The following is a 19,555-nucleotide window of genomic DNA, read 5'->3' on the forward strand; positions in this document are numbered from 1 at the left end:
TGGGGTTTGCTGTGCACAGATCCAGGAATTGTCCCTAGAAGGCCTGGTAGCAGGCCTGTGCCCTCCCAGGGCCAGCACCCCACAGATTTTGTGGCTCAGCCTAAGACCACGTGGTGGGTGGGGCACAACCCAACCTTTACAAGGAAAATTACCTGGGTTAGAAGAGGAGCCACTGCTCACAGGGCTGGGAGGGCAATGGCCTCCAGCCACGAGGTGGTAATTAGAATCTCTCACCCACCAGGGAGCACTGGGCACTGCCTGGCACTGAGTTGCTTCCTGGCAGTCCTGGATCGCTCCACTCCCTGAATGAAGAAGGTATGAACATTCAGGGAGGGGCCAAGCCTGGCTAAAAGGCTGGAGCCTGCCAGGAGAAGTCACTAGAAGACACAGGAGGGAGCAGGCCTTACTCCCCACTTTCCACTGGAGCTGTGGGGAAGCTGCCTGTGGTAGTACCTGCTATGATCGGGCTTTCCCTGGAGGGTCCTCTTGCCATGACTGTTTCTCCCTGCTTGCTACCTCTGCTGCTGGGAGAGGAAGGCAGAGCCCCACTTCCCAATCCTTCCTGACCCAGTCTCCTTCTCTGCCTCCCAAGGTGACTCCACTCAAAGACTTGAAGTTTACAGAGTTGACCTTGAAGGCTGACATTCTCAAGGCTGTAGTCAACATCCTCCTTGGATCTGGTAAGGGGTATGGACAAGGGCATGTGGGGGCACCAGGGCTCCAGGAAGTCAGAGATGCACTTGGTCAGGACAGGGCTTGCTACATGATGTGGTCCAGTGTGGAAGAGTGATCAGGGGCCCAGCGATCCAGTTGGGGTGGCCAGCCTGGTGGCCCTCTCTCATGGTGGGAGTCCCAGACCTGGAAGGGTTCTAGCTTTCAAATATTTCCCTAATTTTTTCGTGTGTGTGTGTGTGTGTGTGTGTGTGTGTGTTCTGGAATAAATTACGTAACTTGGGAATATATTTAAGAGACTGTAGAACATTCTAGGCTTAGAGCTTTTATGGAGGTATGACATAAAATTGCTTATTTAGTTTCTTCTGTGGTTAGTGGTCTAGTTTATTGGAAATGTTGTCCCTTGTTGCATACATTTACAATACATTGTCATAGAGTTGTATCAATAGTTTCTTATAATTGGTTCCTTTTTTGATTCTCCCTTTGTTTTTTTTTTTCAATATATGAAGTTTATTGTCAAATTGGTTTCCATACAACACCCAGTGCTCATCCCAAAAGGTGCCCTCCTCAATACCCATCACTCACCCTCCCCTCCCTCCCACCCCCATCAACCCTCAGTTTGTTCTCAGTTTTTAAGAGTCTCCCTTTGATTGCTATAATATCTCCTTATACTTTTCATTTTTTCTTGCTCTGTTAACTTGATTAAATTTGTGAAAAGTTCTTGTTTATCCCTGTACTCCTCTCAAATTACTTTACCCATCCCATTGCTATTTTGTCTTATTTTTTCTGCTTTTATCATATTTATTTCCTTCTGTGTTCTCCTATGTGCTTTTTTGGTAACTTTTCGAGTTGAAAGTTTAACTCATTTATATTTTTTTGCCATTTAAAGGAAAGCATTGAAAGAGAACTTTGGCGACACCTCATACCTTTTTATTAATATTTTCATTATTATAAATGCCCCCATTTATTTCCATAATAGTTTTTGTCTTCGTGTTTGCTTCTTCTGATATGAGCATAAGTACTCTAGCTTTCATGTGGATTTTGTCTGCACGATGTATTTTTTTCAATCCTTTACTTGCAACATATTTATATCTGATATCTCCTTGGAGAGCATATGTGTGGATCTTGTTTTAATCCAGTGTGAGAATCTCTGAATTTCTGACTGGATTGTTTAATCCATTCACATGTACTGTGATTATTGACACAGTGGATTTATGTCTGCTATTTAACTTTTTGCTTTCTGGGTCTCCTGTCTTTTGTTTCTTTTTTTCTTTTATGGCTTTATTTACATTACTGACTATTTTCTGGTGGAACATGTTAATTCTTTTAATGATTTTTTTCACAATAGAATTTTTAGTTATTTTCCTAATGGTTTCTCTAGGATTTACCATACACTTCTTCAGTTATCAGAAAATACTTCAGTTTTATGATAATGTATTTCCAGGGAAATATACAAATACTATTCCTCCATAGCTCTAGTACCTCTGTGCTGTTATATCACATATTTTTGTGCACCCATCACATTGATATATGTTACAGTCGCAATAGTACACTGCTATAACTTTATATAATTTTATGTCTATGAGAGAAGTTAAAGAGAAAGGGGAGTAAATATATAATTACATAGTTTGTTATCTTAACCTTATTTAGATTACTGGTTCTTTTCATTTGTTCCTGTTGTTGAGTTACTCTGGTATCACTTCCTTACTCCTTTTCAGTTTTGCTCCCACCTACCTCCTTTCTGCTATTATTTTCAAATATATTTCATTTATATCTGTTGTAAATCCAACAATACATTTATGTACACATTGTTTTTATACAATTCTTTTTTAAATCGGTTAAGAAAAGAAAGAAAACATGCATTTTAAGCTGTCTTTTATAATTATATAATTACCTTTCCTGGTGCTCTCTGATGAATTTAAGTCACTGTCTGAGTCACTTGCTTTCAGCTTAAGAACTTCCTTCAGTATTGCTCATAAGGTGGATCTGCTAGCAACAGATTATCTAAGTTTTTGTTTATCTAAAAATGCCTCTATGTTTTGCTTTTTATTTTTTGAAAGACAAGTTGGCTAAATATAAGATTCTTGGTTGACAGTTTTGTCATCTCTCAGTATTTGCAACGTATCATCCCACTACATTTTGGCCTCTATTGTTTCTGATGAGCAATCAGATGTTTGGTTAATCTTATTGGGGTTCCTTTATATACAATTAGTCATTTTTCACTTGGTGCTTCCAAAATTTTCTTTTGTATTTGTTTTTCACCATCTTTACTAAAATGTGTTTGAGAGTGGGTCTCCTTATGGTTAGTTTAGAGGGAATTCATTGAGCTTCATGGATTTTTAGACTAATGGTTTTCATCAAATTTGGGAACTTTTTAGCCCTTGGATATTCTAAAAGTTTTCTCTGCTCTTTTCTGTTTTCCTCGCTTTCTGGAACTCTCATTATGCGTATGTTGGTGTCTTTCATGGTAACCCACTCCTTTCTGAGGCTCTTTTCATTTAAAGAAATTATTTTTCTGTTTTTTAGATTGCATAATGTCTATCTTAAAGTTCACTGATTCTTTCTTCTGCCAGTTTAAACCTACTGTTGAGCCACCTACTGATTTTTTTTTAATTCAGTTACTGTACTTTTTCATTCCAGAATTTCTTCCTGGTTCTTAAAAATTTTGTTATTGATATTGTCTACTTGATGAGAAAGTATGGTCTTTATGCATGCTTTCCTTTAGTTCTTTGAATATATGTATATATACATATACATATATATACATATATATATATATATATATATATATATATATATATATATAATGGCTCCTTTGACATCTTTGTCTGTTGAGTATGACATCTGGGCCCACTCAGCTTATATTGTCTGCTTATTTTTTTCTTTCCTGTGATGGTTTATACTTTCCTATTTCTTTGCATGTATTATAGCTTTGTTAAAAGCTGGACAGTTTAGGTAATATATTGTACAGTGCTGGGTACTGATCCTTTTCTTCCCTTTCCAACATTCATTTTCATTCTTTGCTTGTTTATGTCTTTAGTGACTTAGGCTATTTGAGTGAAGTGTATTTTCCCTGTGGTGTGTAGTCAGTGATGTCACTCATCAGGGAGCACAGCCTTGAGCATGGGATGATAGCAGTTTTAGCAGGGCTCTCTATCACTCTCTTTTTCCCTGGTCTCTCTGTTGCTATTTGTTCTTTTGGTGTCATACTCAGCAGTTCAGATCAGCTAACTGCAGTCTGGTTACTCTGTTGTTTCCAACAATGCCCTGGGACATCGATTGCTCTACAATAGGTTCCAATTAAATTTGGGCCCCTTTTCAGGGGTAGCTTTTGAGGCCAGCCTTTGAGGCTTGTTTCTACCCAGAGGGCTCTTCCATGGTTCTCTGTAGTAAACTGACCTGTGGTTTACCTTAATGCTGTCATAGAGCTATCAGCCTTCTCTTAAATGCTCATCCTCAAGGTCTCTGTTGTTTTTGAGAGGGCCCTTAAAATTGAATTTCACCACAGTTTCAAATAAAGTCAGTGCCTTTTAGGAGCTCTCTGTTCTTACAGAAATCTTCTCCCCCTGCCCCAAATCTCTGAACCTCTGACACAGGTGATGGGCCCTATGAGGGGGCTGGGGCTAGGCAGATGTGGTCCCAGTAGTCTCAGCCTGCCACATCTGGGTTAGAGCCTTCACTTTTTGAGTAGGGACTAGATGGAAGCCATACTCAGCGGCAATTTAACCACTAAAGCACAGAGTTGGGGGTGCCTGGGTGGCTCAGTGAGTTAAGCATTCGACTTCAGCTCAGGTCATCATCTCGTGTTCGGTGGGTTCGAGCCCCCTGCTGGGTTCTGCACTGACAGCTCAGAGCTCAGAGCCTGGAACATGCTTCATGTTCTGTGTCTTCCTCTCTGTCTTCCCCTCCCCTGCTCATGCTATGTCTCTGTATCTCTCTCTCTCTGTCTGTCTCACAAAACTAAATTCAGAAAAATGTTTTAACTAAATTAAAATGCCGAGTTGGAGGAGATGAAATATGGTGATGACCTGCCCCTGCCAGTGAGATGTCATATCCCTGGACTGGGAGCCGGAGGAGAGGAATACTGCCTTCCTGACCACACCTGCCTGGGGTGGAGTTTCCACCCTGTCTTCTCTAAAGACTCACCTCCAAGGCAACATTCTCATTTTTCTTAATATGAAATTTATTGTCAAATTGGTTTCCATACAACACCCAGTGGTCCTCCTAAGAGGTGACCTCCTCAATTCCCATTATCCACCCTCCCTCCTACTCTCCTTCAACCCTCAGTTTACTCTAAGTTTTGAAGAGTCAGTCTCTTTTGGCTTGACTCTCTCCCTCCCTAACTTTTTATTTCCTTCCCCTCCCCCATGGTCTTCTGTTAAGTTTCTCAGGATCCACTTAGGAGTGGAAACATATGGTATCTGTCTTTCTCTGTATGACTTATTTCACTTAGCATAACACTCTCCAGTTCCATCCACGTTGCTACAAAAGGCCATATTTCATTCTTTCTCATTGCCGTGTAGTATTCCATTGTGTATATAAACCACAATTTCTTTATCCATTCATCAGTTGATGGACACTTAGGCTCTGTCCATAATTCGGCTATTGTTGAAAGTGCTGCTATAAACATTGGGGTACAAGTGCCCCTATGCATTGAGGAACCTCCACACTGTTTTCCAGAGTGGCTGCACCAGTTTGCATTCCTGCCAACAGTGCAAGAGGGTTCCCGTTTCTCCACATCCTCTCCAGCATCTATAGTCTCCTGATTTGTTCATTGTAGCCACTCTGACTGGCATGAGGTGACATCTGAGTGTGGTTTTGATTTGTATTTCCCTGCTGAGGAGTGATGTTGAGCATCTTTTCATGAGCCTGTTGGTCATCTGGATGTCTTCTTTAGGGAAGTGTCTATTCATGTTTTCTGCCCATTTCTTCACTGGATTATTTGTTTTTCAGTGTGGAGTTTGGTAAGTTCTTTATAGATTTTGGATACTAGCCCTTTGTCCGATATGTCATTTGCAAATATTTTTTCCCATTCTGTTGGTTGCCTTTTAGTTTTGTTGGTTGTTTCCTTTGCAGTGCAGAAGCTTTTTATCTTCATGAGGTCCCCGTAGTTCACTTTTGCTTTTAATTCCCTTGGCTTTGGAGAGGTGTTGAGTAAGAAATTGCTGTGACTGAGGTCAGTGAGGTTTTTTTCCTGCTTTCTCCTCTAGGGTTTTGATGGTTTCCTGTCTCACATTCAGGTCCTTTTTCAATTTTGAGTTTATTTTTGTGTATGGTGTAAGAAAGTGGTCTAGTTTCATTCTTCTGCACGTTGTTGTCCAGTTCTCCTAGCACCATTTGCTAAAGAGACTGTCTTTTTGCCATTGGATGTTCTTTCCTGCTTTGTCAAAGATTAGTTGGCCATACTTTTGTGGGTCCAATTCTGGAGTCTCTATTCTATTCCATTGGTCTATGTGTCTGTTTTTGTGCCAATACCATGCTGCCTTGATGGTGACAGCTTTGCAGTTGAAGCTAAAGTCTGGGATTGTGATACCTCCCACTTTGCACTTCTTCTTCAATATTACTTTGGTTATTCAGGGTCTTTGTGGTTCCTTACAAATTGTAGGATTGCTTGTTCTAGCTTTGAGAAGAATGCAGGTGCAATTTTGATTGGGATTGCATGGAATGTGTAGATAGCTTTGGGTAGTCTTGACAGTTTAACAATATTTATTCTTACCAATCCATGAGCCCTGAGTGTTTTTCCACTTTTTTGTATCTTCTTCAATTTCCTTCATAAGCTCTCTATAGTTTTCATTGTACAGATCTTTTACATCTTTGGTTAAGTATATTCCTAGGTATTTTATGACTCTTGGTGTAATTGTGAATGGGATCAGTTTCTTTATTTGTCTGTATGTTTCTTCATTATTAGTGTATAAGAATGCAACTGATTTCTGTACATTAATTTTGTATCCTGCAACTTTGCTGAATTCATGTATCTGTTCTAGCAGAATTTGGTGGAGTCTTTCGGGTTTTCCATGTATAATATCATGTCATCTGCAAAAAGTGAAAGCTGGACTTCATCTTTGCCAATTTGGATGCCTTTGATTTCCTTTTGTTGTCTGATTGCACTCTTCCAGCACTCTGTTAAACAACAGCAGTGAGAGTGGACATCGCTGTTGTGCTCCTTATCTCAGGGGAAAGCTCTCAGTTTTTCCCCATTGAGGATGATATTGGCTGTGGTCTTTTCATGAATGGCTTTCCTGATGTTTAAGTACGCTCCTTCTATCCCGACTTTCTCGAGGATTTTTATTAAGAAAGAATACTGAATTTTGTCAAATGCTTTTCTGCATCAATTGACAGAATCGTGTGGTCCTTTTCTTTTTTTTTTTTTTTTATTAATGTAATGTATCAAATTGATTAATTTGTGAATGTTGAACCAGCCCTTCAGCCCAGGAATGAATCCCACTTGATCATGTTGAATAATCCTTTTTATATGCTGTTGAATTCGATTTGCTAGTATCGTGTTGAGAATTTTTGCATCCATATACATCAGGGATATTGGCCTGTAGTTCTATGTAGTTCTATTTTTTTGCTGAGTCTCTGTCTGGTTTAGGAAGCAAAGTAATGCTGACATCATAGGATGAGTCTGGAAGTTTTCCTTCCTTTCAATTTTTTGGAACAGTTTGAGAAGGATAGATGCTATCTTTGCTGTAAATGTCTGGTAGAATTCTCTAGGAAGACATCTGGTCCTGGACTCTTATTTGTTGGGAGATTTTTAAAAATATTTTTAATGTTTATTTATTTTTGAGAGAGAGAGAGATAGCATGAGTGGAGGAGGGACAGAGAGAGAGGGAGACACATAATCCGAAGCAGGCTCTAGGCTCTGAGCCGTCAGCACAGAGCCTGACGGGGGGCTTCAACTCACAGACCGCAAGATCATGACCTGAGCCGGAGTTGGACACTTAACCGACTGAGCAACCCAGGCACCACAATTGGGAGATTTTTGATAAACTGATTAAATTTCTTCACTGGTTATGGGTGTGTTCAAGTTTTCTATATCTTCCTGTTTGAGTTTTGGAAGTGGGTGGGTGATGAGGAATTTGTCCATTTCTTTCAGGTTGTCCAGTTTGTTGGCATATAATTTTTCATAGTATTCCCTGATAATTGCTTGTATTTCTGAGGGATTGGTTGTAATAATTCAATTTTCATTTATGATTTTATCTATTTGGGTCATCTCCCTTTTCTTTTTGAGAAGCCTAGCTAGAGGTTTATCAATTTAGTTTATTTTTTTAACAAACTAAGTCTTGGTTTCATTGATCTGCTCTACAGTTTTTTAGATTCTATATTATTTATTTCTGCTCTGATATTTCTTATTTCTCTTCTTTTGCTGGGTTTGGGGTGTCTATGCTGTTCTGCTTCTATATCCTTTAGGTGTGCTGTTAGATTTTGTATTTGGGATTTTTCTTCTTTCTTGAGATAGGCCTGCATTGCAATGTATTTTCCTCTCAAGACTGCCTTCACTGTTTCCCAAAGCGTTTGGATTGTTGTATTTTCATTTTCATTAGTTTCCACATATTTTTAAATTTCTTCTCTAATTGCCTGGTTGACCCATTCATTCTTTAGTAGGGTTTTCTTTAACCTCCATGCTTTTGGAGGTTTTCCGGACTTTTTCCTGTGGTTGATTTCAAGTTTCATAGCATTGTTGTCTGAAAGTGTCCATGGTGTGATCTCAATTCTTTTAGACTGATTAAGGGCTGTTTTGTGACCTGTCTTGGATCTATCTTGGGGAATGTGATCTATCTTGGAGAATGTTCCATGTGCACTCAAGAAGAAAGTATATTCTGTTGCTTTGGGATGCAGAGTTCTAAATGTATCTGTCAAGTCAATCTGATCCAATGTATCATTCAGGGACATTGTTTCTTTATTGATCCTGTGTCTAGATGATCTATCCATTGTTGTAAGTGGGGTATTAAAGTCCCCTGAAATTACCACATTCTTATCAATAAAGTTGCTTATGTTTGTGATTGATTGTTTTATGTATTTGGGGGCTCTTGTATTTGGTGCATAGACATTTATAATTGTTAGCTCTTTTGCCAGTTTCTCTGTGATATATCATGCAGAAGATCGATTCAAGTTACCTCTGAAGGGAGTTCTCTGTGCCTCTTGGATTGCAATGCCTTTTTCCTTCTCCAGATCAGGGAAGTTCTCAGCTATGATTTGTTGAAGTACGCCTTCTGCCCCTTTCTCTCTCTTCTTCTTCTTCTTCTTCTTCTTCTTCTTCTTCTTCTTCTGGAATTCCTATGATATGGATATTGTTCTGTTGATTGCATCACTTAGTGCTCTATTTCTCCCCTCATACTCCTGGATTTTTTTATCTGTATTTTTCTCAGCTTCCTCCTTTTCCATAATTATATCTTCTAATTCACCTATTCTCCCCTCTGCCTCTTCAGTCCGTGCTATGGCCACATCCATTTTATTTTGGACCTCATTTATAGCATTGTGTAGCTCCTTATGACTATTTCTTAGTCCCTTGATCTCTGTAGCAATAGATTCTCTGCTGTCCTCTATGCTTTTTTCAAGCCCAGTGATTAATTTTATAACTATTATTCTAAATTATTATTCCGTTACATTGCTTAAATCGTTTTTGATCATTCATTAGCTGTCGCTACTTCCTGGAGTTTCTTTTGAGGAGAATTCTTCCATTTCATCATTTTGGGTAGTCCCTGAGGTGACTCCAAACTGCAGGCACTTCCCCTGTGCTGTGTGGAGTAACTTGTGTTGGTGGGAGGGGCCAAATCAGACCCGATGTCTGCGCCCAGCCCACCGCTGGGGCCACAGTGAGACTGGTGTGTACCTTATCTTCCCCTCTCCCAGGGGCAGGACTCACTGTGGAGTGGTGTGGCCCTTGTCTGGGCTACTTCCACACTGCCAGGCTTGTGGTGCTGCTTCGATGGGAACTGGCTAAGGGCGTATTAGAAGGGGTGGATCTGGAAGGTGCACAGGGGCTGGAGGGCAGGCTTAGCTAGCTTTGATGTCAGTGGTCCCCTGCAGGTGGGGCCCTACAGCACCGTGAGGGAGGCAGGCCAGTCAGAGAGATGGATCCACAGAAGCACAACATTGGGCATTTGCGGGGTGCAAGCAAGTTCAGTGATGGGAACTGGTTCCCTTTGGAATTTCGGCTGGGGGATGGGAGAGGGAAACGGCCCTTGCCAGTGCCTTTGTTCCCCACTGACCTGAGCTCTGTCTTCCTGGGCTCAACAACTCTCCCTCCTGGCATCCTCTCACCCTCCTGCTCTCTGAGAGCAGAGCTGTTGACTTTTAACATTCCAGATGTTAAGTCCTGCTGGCTGTCAGAACTCACAGAGTCTGGCTCCTCCGCTTTTGCAAGCCAGAATTCGGGGGCTCTGCCTTGCAGGGCAGGCTGCCCCTCCCCTGCCCTGTCTCCTTCCCGCCAATCCGTGTAGCATGCACCACCTCTCTGCCCTTCCTACCCTCTTCTGTGGGCCTCTTGTCTATGCTTGGCTCCAGAGAGTCCGTTCCGCTAGTCTTCTGGCTGGGTTATTTAGGCAGATGTGGGTGGAATCTAAGTGATCAGCAGGACCAGGTGAGCCCGATGTCCTCCTACACCGCCATCTTCCCCTCTGGAAGCAACTTCTTAATAGACATGTCTCTTGTGCTAGGGAAATAAAAGAAAAATAGAGTATTGGGAATTCACCTAGATAAAAAGTTTCTGCACAGTGAACTAAACTATCCACAAAACTAAAAGGCAACCTTCAGAATGGAGAAAATATTGCCAACATCATACTTGATAAAGGGTTAGTATCCAAAATGTATTAAAAAAAACTTATAAAAATGAACACCAAAAAAACAATCAACTTAAAAATGGTCACAAGGCAGGAATAGCCACTTTCTGAAGAAGATATAGAGGTAGCTAATAGACACATGGAAAGATGCTAAATTACTCATCATTCATTGTTTTCTTTAAAAAAAATAATGTTTATTTACTTTTGAGAGAGACAGAGGAATGAGTGGGGGCACGGCAAAGAGAGAGGGAGACATAGGATCTGAACCAGACTCCAGGCTCTGAGCTTGGCAGCAGAGATCCAGATGCAGGGCTCAAACTCATGAACAGCAAGATCACAACATGATCTGAAGTCAGATGCTTATGCAACTGAGCCACCCAGGCGCCCCAAGTCATCATTCATTCTTGTGACTGCTTTTGCTGCATCCCAAAAGTTTTAAATTTTTTTTTACACTTATTTAGTTTTTTTGAGAAAACAGAGTGAGACAAAGCTTAGTGCAGTGCGGGGAGGGTCAGAGAGAGAAGGAGACACAGAATCTAAAGCAGGCTCCAGGCTCTGAACAAGAGGTCAGCACAGAGCCTGATGTGGGGCTTGAACCCATGGACTGTGAGATCATGACCTGAGCCAAAGCCAGACGCTCAACCGACTGAGCCACCCAGGTGCCCCCCGCCAAAGGTTTTAGTCTGCTGTGTTCTCATCATTATTTGTTTCCATGTATTTTTCATTATGTTTTTAAATTTCTTATTTGGCCCATTTATTCTTTAGCATTATGTTGTTTAACATTCTCGTATTTATGGTTTTTCAAAAAAAATTGTGGCTGACTTCCAGTTTCATAGCCTGCTGGTTAGAAAATAATCATGGTATTATCTAAATATTTTTGTTCTTATTGAGATCTTATTTGTGACCTAGTATTTGATCCTCCCTGGAGAATGTCCCATGTGCACTTGAAAAGAATGTGTAGTCTGCTTCTTTAATATGGATGGTTCTGAATACATCAGCTAAATCCATCTGGTCCAGTGTGTCTTTCATAGCCATTATTACCTTGTTGATTTCTGCTTAGATTATTTGTCCACAGCTGTAATTGTGGCATTAACATCTGTTAATACTCTTAATGAGTTCCTTTGTATTTGTTATTGTTCTATGCATTTGAGTGTTCCAATTTGGGCATAAATATTTACAATTGTTAGATCTTTTTGTTAATTAGACCTCTTTATTATGACATAGTTACCTTATTCATCTCTTGTTAGCCTTTGGTTTAAAATCTAGTTTCCCTAATATAAGTATTGCTCCTCTGGCTTTCTTCTGACATCCATTTTCATGATAAATATCTCTCCATCCCTTCACTCCCAATGTGCAGGTATCTTTAGATATAAAATGATTCTCTTAAAGGCAGCATATTGATGGGTGTTGTTTTTCTTATGCATTTTGACACGCTATGTCTCTTGATTGGAGTATGTAGTCTACATGCAGAGTGACTATTGGCAGTTATTAATTTACTGCCATGTTTGTTTTGTCATTGCTTATGGAGATTTTCTCTTTTTCCTCCTAGTCTTTGTTGTTTTTGTCTTTCTCACTCAAAGAATTCCCTTTTACTATTTCTTGAAGGTCTGGTTTAATGGTCATGAACCAATATAGTTTTGTTTGTCAGGGAAACTATTTATCTCTGCTATTCTGAATGACAGCCTTCATGTATAGAGTATTCTCAGCTACATATTTTTCCCATTCAGTGTGTTGAATGTATCATGCCACTCCTTCTGCTGGCCTGGTTTCTGTGGGGGAAGTCTGCTGTTAACATCATTTGTCTTTCCTTATAGGTTGGACTTCTTTCTTCTTATACTTTCAGGATGTTTTTTATTATCTCTATATTTTACAAATTTTATTACAATATGTATTTGATTTTGGCTTGTTTTGTTGAGTTTGATGGGGCTTCTCTATATCTTTTGGATTTGGATGTCTCCGATTATGGAAGTCTTCAGCTGTAATTTCTTTTTGGTGCCATTGTGGATGGGATTTTTTATCTTTCTGCTACATCATCATGACTATAGAAATGAACAGATTCCTGCATAATAATTGTATATCGTATAACTTTATTGAATGAATTTTCAATTCCAATGGTTTCTTGGTGGATTCATTAAGGTTTTTTATATAGTGTCCTATCATCTGCAAATAGTAAGTTTTCATTCTCCCTTACCATGTTGGGATGACTTTTCTTTCTTTTTTCTTGTTCTATTGCTATGTTTACCACTTTTTGTATTATGTTGAACAAAGGTGGTGAAAGTAGATATTTGTACTTCCTTCCTGATCATAGAGGAAAGGTTTTCACTTTGTCACCACTGAGTATGTTAGCATGTTTTATTTTTATATATGGCCTTTTTCATGTTGAGGTGTATACTTTCTAAACCCACTTTGTTGAGTTGTGAAAACGAACAGATGATGTATTTTGTCAAATGCTTTGTCTGCGTCTATAGAGATGATCCTATGGCTTTTACCCTTCATCTTTTTTAATATGATTTATAAAATTGTTTTACCTGTGGGTTGTGAACCACCCATGCATTCCGAAAATCACAGTGGATTGTGATTAATGATGTTTACATATTAGGGGCGCCTGGGTGGCTCTGGTTAAGCATCTGACTTCGGCTTCAGGTCATGGTCTCACGGTTCGGGAGCCATTTGCTGAAGGGGAGTTGGTGTCAACATCTCTATGGATTTGTATAACTCCACAGTGCATCCTCCATTTTCAGAGCAGAAAGAAGATGTCTACAAAGGTTTCTACAAGTGCCACCATGGTCCACCTTCAGCTTCACTGTCCTGTGACACCCTCACAACCCTGTTTCTGGCGAGTCTATCAGGGGCATCGCTCAACTGTACCTGTCTCAGCCCCTCCAGTCCTCCAGCCTGCAGTCCAGTCCTCCCACTGCTGCCACACTGAGGGGCGCAGAGCACGAACAAGCTGAACTCATCTTCAGGTTTCCCATGTGGAGCTGAAGTGTCTGACTTTGAGAAGTGGTTATAGACGTCACTTCCATTTCAGGAAAACCACTCCTTGCAGGAAAGGGTCAGGGTTAATTTTGGGAAAAAAAAAAAAAAAAAAACTTCCCAAAGATATGTTTTACTTAGCCCATAATGAATGGGTTCCCCATCTTTGGGGCCAGACTGATGGAATATTGGGGAAAGTGTTCTGGTAGGGACATATTTGGGTTTAAATGAATGATCCATACATTGGGAGGTACAAGGATATTCTCCTCATCCTGTCTAATTGGGGTGCTCTGACAAGTCAACTTATTCCAGCCATTCTGTGTCACTGTGTTCTCCAGTGTAAGTGAAGATGCTGGTTTTGCCTACAGAGAGGAAGAATTAACCTGTCAGGAAACAAGCACATGGGGCATGGTCCCCAGAAAAGGCTAGACTAGGGATGGAAATGGTCTTGGGTGTATGCCTGAAGGAAGAACATGAGACCCCTGGTCCTGTAATTAATAGTGAGTGTTCCACATCTCCTATGGAGCGCCAAGGTGAATGTCAGAGGACCCCACTCCTGTCCCAAGTTTATGCAGAGAGAGGGAGGGACTGGCCTTGAGATTGCCAGATGAGCTGACCACCAGCATGTTCCTCTGTGACTCCACTGTGGTGGTGGGCATGAGGCAAAGGTCATTCCAAGCAGGCATTCAGGAAGAGTGGCTAGAGTGGGTGTGTCACATCTCACACAAGTCAGCACACCAGCTCAGGGCTCACTCCCTTATCTGACCGGGCTCCTTTTGACAGGTCTTGGGGGGGGATGATATTTAGGCTAAAGACACCAGTAAGAGGAGCCAATGCGATGTAAGTTTTGAGTAAGCCCAACATCAATGACAACCATCCCATTAAAACCCATCATTACCTACTTCCACTAGAATAAACTAAACTTCTCAAATGCCCTCAACACACAGAACACACTTTTCCTCAATAATTCCCACTGTCAACCAGACATTTGGGCTTTACAAGTACTTATCCTTCCATCTTTGGAAATACAGTTGGCAAACGATATGTTTTAGCTACCCTGTGCACTCATCGTTGCCTGGAGAGAAGAAAGCCATGATGATGTGACTTTCCACACAGGTTGCCCTGTATTTTCCCAGCTGTGTCTGGTCAGGGCTCACTTTGCTTTTTCTGGTTTGGGCACAGAACCGGGGCTGCATTTGCTAGTCACAGTCTTATTGACCCACCACTTGCTAACACACCAGATTTAAGAACATCCAGAGTCTTCTGACACACCCCAAATGTGAAAGATGAATAATTAAGAACACTCGCCAAATAAAAGCCCAGAGAAATGTCGTCTTTAATATGTCACACGATTCACAGACCCCCCCAAAGCCAATGATGACCTAGGTGTTAGGATTCCCAATGGATTTGAAAGGAGGCATCATTAAAAAAATGCTTAAGCAAGCAATTACAAATGTGTTTGAAACAAATGAGAATAAGTCTCAGGAAAGGAAGAAAGGTGTAAAGAAGTACATAATCAACAATTACAACTGAAAAGAATAATGAGTACAATTTTTAACCCCCCCCCCCCACACACAGCACACAAAGAATAAAACCTAATGTTTATGTCACAGGAATCTCAGAAAGAGAAAATACAAAAAAGTAGGGACTAAAAATATATTTCAAGAGAAAAATCAAAAAATTGTTTCAGGAAATCATGGCTGATTTTCCGAATTTGACAAAAGATGTGAACCTAATGATCTAAGAAAGTGAGTAAATACCAAAGAGTTGAAACCTCAAGAAATCCACCAGGAAACATGCTAGGACTACACTATGCTCCCACCCCATTCACATTTTTCCAGTTCTATCCCCATAAGCTTGCATGTGGGGCCTTGGAAGATAATGAGGTTATGTTAGGTCACAAGTTTAGGACCCTCATCATGAGGTTAGCATGCTTACAAGGAGAGATGCCAGAGAGCTGGCACTCTCTCTCCATGCACACATACAGAGAGAGGTCATGTGAGCACAAAGCCAGAAGGTGACCATCTGCAAGCCAAGAAGATGAATCTTCCCAGAACGTGACCACACTGGTGCCCTTGTTGGATTTCTACCCTAGACAACTGTAAGAATGTGCATTATGGATTTTTAGCCATTGGCTTAAACTTAGTGCATTTTTACACATTGCAATAAAGCAAGATTCAGAAACTAAAATACATGGTGAATGGGACTTTATCAAGATTAAAACATTTTGCTCTTTTAAAGAGCCTGTTTGTTAGCTAACTTAATATAACATATTATAATTATATGAATTATGTAAATAATAAATATATATATTTATTATTAATTATATATTATTATATATTATATAATATATATTATATATAATTAATATAATATATAATATAATATATAATATATTATATATAAAATTAATATAATCATGACAATATAATCATGATAATTATAATAATTATATATAATTAATATAATCATGATAATTATAATAATTATTTAAATAATTATTATAATTATCATGATTATAATATAAATTATATTAAAAATAATGTAGGGGTGCCTGAGTGGCTCAGTCCATTAAGTGTCCGACTTTAACTCAGGTCAAGATCTCCTTGTTCATGAATTTGAGCCCTGCATCTGTCTCTGTGCTGACAGCTCAGAGCCTGGAGCCTGCTTCAGATTCTGTGTCTCCCCTCTCTCTGCCCCTCCCCCACTTGCACTCTGTCTCTCTCAAAAATAAATAAATAAACATTAAAAAAATATCCTGTTAATAGGATAAAAATACAAGCTATACACAAGGCGAACATGTTTGCAAACCACACATGTGACAAAGAACTTGTATCTACACAGTATAAAAAAAATTCAGAATGCAACAAAAAATAAGAAGGAAAACATTTTCCAAATAGGAAATGGGCAAAAGACATGAAGAAACATTTCAGCAAAGATAACATACAGGTGGCATAAGCACATGAGAAAATGTTATACATCACTAGCCGTGAGGTAAATACAAATGACAACTGACTGAGTAATCACTCCCCGCCTGTTAGAAGAGCTGGTTCAACTAAAACAGTGAAAAGATAAAATGTTGGAAAGAGGCGGCTCTCTCATGCATTGCTGGTGGGAATGTAAATAGCACAGCCACTGTGGTAAGACAATTTGATAGCTGAACATAAACCCTACAACCTAGCGGTCAGGTTCCTGGACATTTATTTATCCCAGAGAATTTAAACTTAAAATCCCACAAAACACTGGGCACAAATGTTCACTGCGGGGTAATGTGTAATAGCCAAACCACTGGAAGCAAACAAAATGTCCCTCGAATGGATAAACAAAGCATTCCATCCACACTAGGGAGCCCTACATAGTGATAAAGAACATATATATGCACACACACACACACACACACACACACACAAAGTAAACTCAGCAAACAGTCTTCTCAGTGGAGATGCACAGCCAGGAGGGAGGCATCAGCATAATGTTCAAAATGAAATGGAAACGTCATTCACCTACATATGAATATGTGCCATGACACGGAGACCCCGTCAGGGTTCTGGTAGGTAGGAAGCTGCTTCCAAGGAGAATGCAGGCAAATGGTCTGTATAGAGCCAATGAAGTGGGGGTCTACTTCTGGGATGAGACTGATAAATGAGGCAGAAAACTGGTGAAGTTTCTAAAGCTAGCAGAGGTTTTTTGCGTTTGCATAGCATGAGATCATTTACATTGCCCCTGGGGGGAGAAAGGTTTTGCATCTCTATTCTCTTAGGCTTGTGGCTTAGTTTTCTCTTCACTTGTGCCCTTGGTACACAGTAAGTCAGAGTTGCCAGAGTCCAGAGTCCCTTGGTGGGCTTGTGTGATGGTGTCCTTACCATGACAATGAAGTCCACAGACAAGTCTTGTGCTTTTCCTGTAAGTCCTGCTTCTAACAGGTCCAGTCTGGGGGTGCCTATTTGCAAGTCCTCAGGTGAGGACATGTGATGAAGGCTGGACATTGGGACTAGCCTTCAATGATCCATATTTCCGTGACTCCCTGCTCTCCTTCCAGTGCTGTGTAGGTCCGTGCCCTTGATGCTCCTTTCGTATAAACCCTTGACTACTTGGTCTCTCTACTCCTCCTCACCCTGTATGGTAGTCCTGTGGCTACCCTTGAAACCTCAGGCATAAGTTTTCTTGCCCACCTCTGCACACTGGCCCTCCAGATCAGGGTCTGATACACCTTGCACGTTCAATAGATGCTTGTTGAAAAATCGCATGTAGGATGTCCTGTCTCTCTCTGTCGCCAAAATAAGTAAACATTGAAAAAATAATTGAAAAAAAAGAAAAGAAAAATCACACAGATGAGTTGGGATCTGAGGCACATTGTGAAGAAAACATGGGGGGTGGGAGGTAGTGGAGGTGGAAAGGCTGTTCCACAGAGTTGAAGGACATGACAAAGTCAGCAGTGGCAGGTTGGACTTGAGGGTGGGACCAATGGTGGTGTCGTCCAGGTAGGGCCATGGGAAGGGCATGCAGAGCTGAAAAGCACTAACATTTCAAGGAGAAGGGAGGTGGAAGGAGTCTCGTATTCCAGTGTGTCTCCCTGTCCCTGAGGGCTGCTGTTTCGGTCACGGGTCCCAAGTGGGGAGGGTGCACAGCTGCAGATGTCCATGGTTTGCAGGAACCTGAGGGAGAGTGAAGAACAAACACAGGGGCCTAGGATGCAAGAGGGAGCACTAGGTTCATGTACAGCCACCTCCCTGCGAAATCAGCTTTTCAAAACCTTCCTGGGTCTCTTCAGAGGTGACAGGGAGGTCTCCACCGGGGGAAGAGACACCTGACAGTCCCTCTCCCACTAGTCTGGTCTCTGGAGCCCTCTCCCTGGCTCCTGGCTGTCAGGTTGGTGGGCAGGCGGTCATACCACCTGGTGGGCGCACCTAGGTGTGGTGTTGCAGACCCTGGCGCCCAGCAGCTGTGCCCCCTGTGGGAGGTCGGGGGTCTTGGATCCCAGATCCAAGCGGGTGTGCGGGAACGAGCCCATGGCTGCGCGCAGACGTGTGGGCCAGGTACTGAGCCCGGTGAGGGACACAGCTCAAGCTGCAGCTGTTCTGTGTGTCCTGGCTCCCAGACCACCTGCCGCCCAAGCTCCCAAGTCTCTCAGCCAGCCAGGGGCTGACGCCCACCCCACTCCCCGCCGGGGACATGCTGCTGCCTGGTGCCTGCATCCAGGTAGCTGTGGAGGTAGCGGTAGCGGGGCACTCACAGAGGACTGGGAGCCATGAGCCTCCAGCCCAGGAGGGTAGTGGCCCTGCTGCTCCTGAAGCTCCTGGAGGCAGAGGCCAATTCGCGGGATCAACTCCCAAAGGCGCCTCCAGGCTGCAGCTGCACTCCTGGAGCGCCAACACTGCCAGGGGCTGAGGGCATGCGATGCCCCCAGGCGCCCCTGAAAGACCATATGCAAGAAGCCTAAAGGTGGAGCAGCTGAGACCCACAGCCTCTCTCCAGGACCTGCCTCAGTCGTGGTGCTGCCAAGATAGGGATCCTCGTGACAGGGTCCTATGTGGCCTTCCCCCTGCCCCTCTCTGTCTTCCCCTTCCATTCCCCCCCCCACCTCCCCCCCCCCCCCCGTACTACTGGATTCTTCTTGCGCTCCTTTCTGGCTGAGGTCTGGAGGACTCAGGAGTGACCTTTATGGGTTTTACCCCAGTTCCCTGGAGGAGGAGGGCCCGAGATCGAGTGGGGGGTTAGGTTCCAGTGGTGGGGAGCGACACAGGTATGGGGGGGGGGGCTCCCTGAGTGCCCTTGAGGTCTGACTGGGTTGGTGGCTGGAGGGTGGAGGTGCGAAGGAATGAATGCGTGGACCTGCGGTTGTGGGGAAATGTCAAGGCAGGGCCAGGGAAGTCACAGCTATGAGCAGGATGAAACATTCCTGCCTGTGAAAATGAAGCGCAGGGACCTCAGTGTGCAGGGAAACATTCCAGGGAGAGTCAGGGTAGTGGGCCTGAGTTGCTGGAGCCCAGCCAGGGAACTTGTTGAAGTGATGTAGAGTGGAAGCTACAGGTGAACACAAGCCTCCTGCCTCCCCCCCTGCACACCCCCTGCCCTGCCCCGCCCCTGGTGGCAAAGTTGCACCCTCTGATGGGGTGGGGAGATCC

This window comes from Acinonyx jubatus, chromosome A1 (assembly GCF_027475565.1).
Source record: "Acinonyx jubatus isolate Ajub_Pintada_27869175 chromosome A1, VMU_Ajub_asm_v1.0, whole genome shotgun sequence".
NCBI classification, from domain to species: domain Eukaryota; kingdom Metazoa; phylum Chordata; class Mammalia; order Carnivora; family Felidae; genus Acinonyx; species Acinonyx jubatus.